We start from the raw sequence: 6,647 nt of genomic DNA, 5'->3' as shown, positions 1-6,647 counted from the left end.
ATGGAATAAAAATATGGTTTCAGGGAGAAACTCGATAATGTTGTCGATGAAGAAGGGGATGCCTTGGGCATCCCCAAGCTTAGACGCTTGAGTCTTCTTAGAATATGCAGGGGTGAACCACCGGGGCATCCCCAAGCTTAGAGCTTTCACTCTTCTTGATCATAGTATATCATCCTCCTCTCTTGACCCTTGAAAACTTCCTCCACACCAAACTCAAAACAAACTCATTAGAGGGTTAGTGCATAATCAAAAACTCACATGTTCAGAGGTGACACAATCATTCTTAACACTTCTGGACATTGCTCAAAGCTACTTGGAAGGTAATGGAACAAAGAAATCCACCCAACACAGCGAAAGAGGCAATGCGAAATAAAAGGCAGAATCTGTCAAAACAGAACAGTCCATAAAGACGAATTTTATTGAGGCACCAGACTTGCTCAAATGAAAATGCTCAAATTGAATGAAAGTTGCGTACATATCTGTGGATCACTCACGTAAATTGGCATAATTTTGTGAGTTACCTACAGAGAATTAGACCCAGATTCGTGACAGCAAGAAATCATGTTTCACGCGCAGTAATCCAAATCTAGTATGAACCTTACTATCAATGACTTTACTTGGCACAACAATGCAATAAAAATAAGATAAGGAGAGGTTGCTACAGTAGTAAAAACTTCCAAGACTCAAATACAAAATAAGAGTACTGTAGCAAAATAAACACATGGGTTATCTCCCAAGAAGTTCTTTCTTTATAGCCATTAAGATGGGCTCAGCAGTTTTTATGATGTACTCGCAAGAAATAGTATTTGAAGCAAAAAGAGAGCATCAAGAAGCAAATGCAAAACACATTTAAGTCTACCCCACTTCCTATGCAAAGTAATCTTGTACACAAATGAATTCATGAAGAACAAAGTGACAAGCATAAGAGGATAAAACACGAGTAACTTCAAGATTCTCAACATAAAGAGGGGAAACTTAATATTATTAAGATGCATATAACCATGTTTCCCTCTCTCATAATAACTTTCATTAGCATCATTAATGAAATCCACAATATACCCATCACTTAAAACATTATTATCATGGCTCATATGTATAGAAGTATCATTAATTTTGGCATAAGAAGAGTTCTTCTCATTAATAGTAATTGGAGCAAGATTATTATCAAGAATTTGAACATGGTAAACAAGTTGCATATTAAGGGAATTGTTTTTGGAAATCCAATCATAACTATGACAAGTTTCATAAGGATAGTTATAACCTATATCATAGCATTCTTTATAATAATCATTAAAGGTCGGAGGCACAGTGTCATCATAAGAAATAGAATAGTTATCTTTCACAGTTGGTTTATCTGTGACCATACCATCATTGTTATTAGAAGGAGATGTATCAAACACATAATGATCAGTAGCAAAAGGATTTTCAAACACCTCTTCCCCAAGCTTAGAGCTTTCTATATCATTATGGGAGGAAGCATGGATAGCATCGACGCTATGGCAATTATTATCATCATCATTTTCAGAATTAGTTTCCCGGAGATTTGCAATATCAAAAGTAGTGTGCTCATTCAAATCATGATCACTAATGTATGTAAAGGGCATAGGAAGATCATTGTATTCAGATTCATTATCATAATAATCATTAGGAGCAACATACTTACGGTTACCTAGCGTTATCTCATTCACGCGGGGATATGCCGTTACCTCTTTCTCTTTATTCTCCTTCTTCTTCTTCTTCTTCTTCTTCTTCGTTCCCTTCTTCTTCTTCTTCTCCTCCATCTCCTCGTTCCCTTCTTTAGGAGGAAGAGGCTTGAAGGGTGGCTTGTCCGCATAACCTGATTTACTTTCGAAACAATAGAAGAAACTTGGGAGGATTCCTCCTTTTCATTAATTAGTTCAAAACACACAGCGGTCCTATCATATTTTGGCAAGGTGTCATCTTCTAAAATATTTTGTATGTAAGTATTTGTATGGCTATTATCAATGCAATAAGAAAAACACCCATGCAGGACATCATCAATATCAAGATCATTAATATCTAACAAAGAAATTTTCCTTGATAACTCCTCACACCACAAAAATAAAGTGAGTTCATCATGCTGATTAGGAGTAATTTCATCATCACAATACAAATTTGCAGCACTCATTGGGTTCAAATTATCATTGGTGGAGCATTGAAAATTAAAATGACCCACTTCATGGCAAACTTCACAAATAAAAGGATAGAGGGCACAAACTTTTTACCAAGATCATCTAGAGCCCTAACCCACTTTCTAGTTTTTTCATTAATATGATGGATACAATATTCATCTTTGATTTGATTAATTCCACAAGGTCTATGCATTCCACAAAAATTAACATGCTTATAGGAAATAGCATTCTTAGGAGTTTGAGCATGCTTATTGCAATCATTAACAACAATTTCATCCTTCATGCAAGCCTCTTTAAAAGGTTCATGATACTTATCAAAATTCTTTTTAGGCAATTCAAAATGAGAAGCAAAGGCTTTATAAAGATTTGCAAGCAACTTGAGAGTCAAGACCATAAGTAGCACTCATATCTCGAAATTTATCAGCATCCATAAAAGCTTCAATGCATTCATAATCATAATTTATACCCGACTCTTCACCTTTGTTGTTCTCCCATCCTTCAAAGATTCTCCTCAATCCGATCAAGAAGATCCCACCTAGTTTCAACCTCCTTGCTTGTGAAGGATCCCTCCGAACGGGCATCCGGATAGTCCTTGTGTTGTCCCGAAAGCCTCGCATAAAAATTGTTAACAATAACATTACTGGGGAGCTCATGAATGGGACATTTGAGCATTAGTGACTTCAATCTCCCCCACGCTTGAGAAATACTCTCTCCATCACGAGGATAAAAGTTATAAATGTAATTCCTATCAATATGCACTTCATGAGGAGGATAAAATTTAGAATAAAAGAGAGGTACAATTTCCTCCCAACCAAGAGAATGACTATTCTTCAACAATTTATACCAATGCGCCGCTTTACCAGACAGCAAAAAAGAGAATAGCTTCTTCCTCACTTCATCCATAGAGATACCTGCACACTTGAATAACCCGCATAATTCATGCAAAAACAGTAAATGATCTCCGGGATGGACAGCTTCCATCCCCTTCATAGCGGTTATCAATAACACGTTCAATAATTTTCATGGGTATCTTGAAAGCAAGTACTTGCGTAGGTGGATTTAAAATATCACAAGCATCATTAGAGTTATCGCATATGGGAGATAAAGCATTATCGTAACAAATTTTCTCCCCTAAGGATGGGAAGCTAAAAAGATCACAGAAACTAGCTTCCCCAAGCTTAGACTTATCCATAGCATTAGCAGTGATTGCGTTCATACTAATAACATTGCTTCTAGCATGCAATTGAGGCTCCATGGGTTCTTTAATTTTCGCATCACACAATTCATGTCTAAACTTAGGAAATAAATTAAAAATCTCATAGTTGTATTCCATTATGCCTTACTAGTGTAAAACAAGAAACAAAAAGATGCAATTGCAGGATCTAAAGGAAATAGCTTCGAGTACTTACAACGGCGAAAATAGCTTAGTATCCGAGATCCGGAGGGTGAGTACCTTTTACCTTTCCTCCCCGAGCAACGGCGCCGTAAAATAGCTTGATGTCTACGGGAGCTTCTATTCTTGTAGACAAGTGTTGGGCCTCCAAGAGCAGAGGTTTGTAGAACAGCAGCAAGTTTCCCTTAAGTGGATCACCCAAGGTTTATCGATCTCAGGGAGGAAGAGGTCAAAGATATCCCTCTCAAGCAACCCTGCAATCACAAAGCAAGAAGTATCTTGTGTCCCCAACACACCTAATACACTTGTCAGATGTAAAGGTGCACTAGTTCGGCGAAGAGATAGTGAGATGCAAGTAATATGGATGAGTATGAGTGGTAATAGCAATCTGAATAAAATATGGCAGCGAGTAAACATGCAACAAAACAGTAAACAAACGGAGATTCGATGGTTGGAAGCAAGGCCTAGGGACCCCGCTTTCACTAGTGGACACTCTCAACAATGATCACATAATAAGACTACTCTACACCCTCTTGTTGGATGATGAACACCACTAACTGTGTAGGATTACACGAACCCTCAATGCCGGAGTTAACAAGCTCCACAATATTCAATGTTCATATTTAAATAACCTTAGAGTGCAAGATAGATCAACACAATCACGCCAAGAACTAACATAGCATGCACACTGTCACCATCACACTATGAAGGAGGCATAAATCACATCAATTCTTATCATAGCAATAGTTAACTTCATAATCTACAAGAGATTACAATCATAACCCACGCCAAGTACTACACGATGCACACACTCGTCACCATTACACCGTGCAGGAGGAATAGACTACTTTAATAACATCACTAGAGTAGCACATAGATGATATTCAACTAGATCACATAAAGAGAGAGATGAACCACATAGCTACAGCGGAGCCCTCAGCCTCGGGGTGGATTACTCCCTCCTCATCATGGAGGCAACGATGGCGGTGAAGATGGCGGTGGAGACGGCGGTGGAGATGACTCGGGGGCAATTCCCCGTCCCGGCAGGGTGCCGAACGAGACTTCGTCCCCCGAATTGGAGTTTCGTGATGTGGCGGCGCCCCGGAGTCTTTCTCGGAGTTTCGTCAAGAGGTACCGCGTTTTTAGGTCGAAAGTGCTTAAATAGGCGAAGAGGCGGCGCAGAGGGGCGACAGGGTGGCCCCACACCAGGCCGGCGCGGCCGTGGTGTAGGCCGCGCGGCCCACATGTGTGGTGGCCCCCTGGCTCTCCTCCGACTCCCCTTCGGTGTTCTGGAGCCTCCCGGGAAAAATAGGATGTTTGGTCTTCGTTTCGTCGAATTCCGAGAATATTGCCCGAACAGCCTTTTTGGAACCAAAAACAGCAGAAAACAGGAACTGGCACTGTGGCATCTTGTTAATAGGTTAGTTCCGGAAAACGCATAAAATCATTATAAAGTGCGAGCAAACCATGTAGGTATTGTCATAAAACAAGCATGAAACATCAGAAATTATAGATACGTTGGAGACGTATCAGCCCCTCGGGCGCCCCCCCGATGCTGCCCCTTCGCCTATTTATTCCTTCCGTCGCGAAAACCCTAGTACCGAGAGCCACGATACGAGAAAAGTTCTAGAGATGCCGCCGCCGTCAACCCCATCTCGGGGGGTTCAGAAGATCGCCTCCGGCACCCTGCCGGAGAGGGGAATCATCACCGGAGGGCTCTACATCACCATGCCCGCCTCCGGACTGATGCGTGAGTAGTTCATCCTTGGACTATGGGTCCATAGCAGTAGCTAGATGGTTGTCTTCTCCTCTTGTGCTATCATGTTTTGATCTTGTGTGCTGCCTATCATGATCGAGATCATCTATTTGTAATGCTACATGTTGTGTTTATTGGGATCCGATGAATATGGAATACTATGTCAAGTTGATTATTGATCTATCATATATGTTATTTATGTTCTTGCATGCTCTCCGTTGCTAGTAGAGGCTCTGGCCAAGTTGATACTTGTGACTCCAAGAGGGAGTATTTATGCTAGATAGTGGGTTCATGTCTCCATTGAATCCGGGGGAGTGACAGCAACCCCTAAGGTTGTGGATGTAATGTTGCCACTAGGGATAAAACATCAATACTTTGTCTAGGGATATTTGTATTGTTTACATTACGCACAGTACTTAATGAAATTGTCTGTTGTTTGCAACTTAATACTGGAAGGGGTGCGGATGCTAACCTGAAGGTGGACTTTTTAGGCATACCTCCATGCTGGATGGCGGTCTATGTTCTTTGTCGTAATGCCCTAAGTAAATCTCATAGTAGTCATCATGATATGTATGTGCATCTCTATTTGTCAATTGCCCAACTGTAATTTGTTCACCCAACATGATATTTATTTTATTGGAGAAACCTATTTAATGAGAGGTACCTTAGGAAGCCAAACCTTGATCATTATAAATTAAGTGATGATCATAAACCCTAAGAACTTGAGGTAGAGATATTAAGAACAAGTTGATCATGTTTAATCATGATCATGCTCTTGAGATATGTGAGGATAAGATAAATCCTAATAGGATAAGTAGATATCATTCACCACATGAAATCATCCATTCATATGACCAAAGTTAATTATAAAAAGAACTATAATCAATATAGTTACTTCAATGATAAATTGATGTCAACAATAGAAGTTAATTGGTGGAAGATAAAACCAATTATCAAATCCTTAGTAATTAGAGAAGCACATGAAAGATTAAGCAAGTAACCATCTTATCATGGTTAGGGGAGATAAACCCTAGCTCATGTAATATGGTGACACCCCATATCTATAACCTAGTGTTATATTTACAACCTTAGTTGCTGCATCATTGGGGAACCACAACTATAGACCTAGTTCACATATAAGTTCTCAACCAGGCATCATTAGGTGAATATAATTAGAACTCTAGAGTTTCTCACTAATTAAAATCTTATGCTTCAATTAAGAAACACTTAGTGTTAAGCCCTATAATTAAACTCATGTGTAGTACCAACCACTTATCCTCATAAATCAAAACCAACCTATGATAGGAATAATGTTCACCTTAGGGCATTTAAGATAGAATTAATA

This window comes from Lolium rigidum, chromosome 3 (assembly GCF_022539505.1).
Source record: "Lolium rigidum isolate FL_2022 chromosome 3, APGP_CSIRO_Lrig_0.1, whole genome shotgun sequence".
In the NCBI taxonomy this organism is placed as follows: Eukaryota; Viridiplantae; Streptophyta; class Magnoliopsida; order Poales; family Poaceae; genus Lolium; species Lolium rigidum.
The sequence above is the reverse complement of the archived record's forward strand: the minus strand, read 5'-3'. Positions refer to the sequence as shown.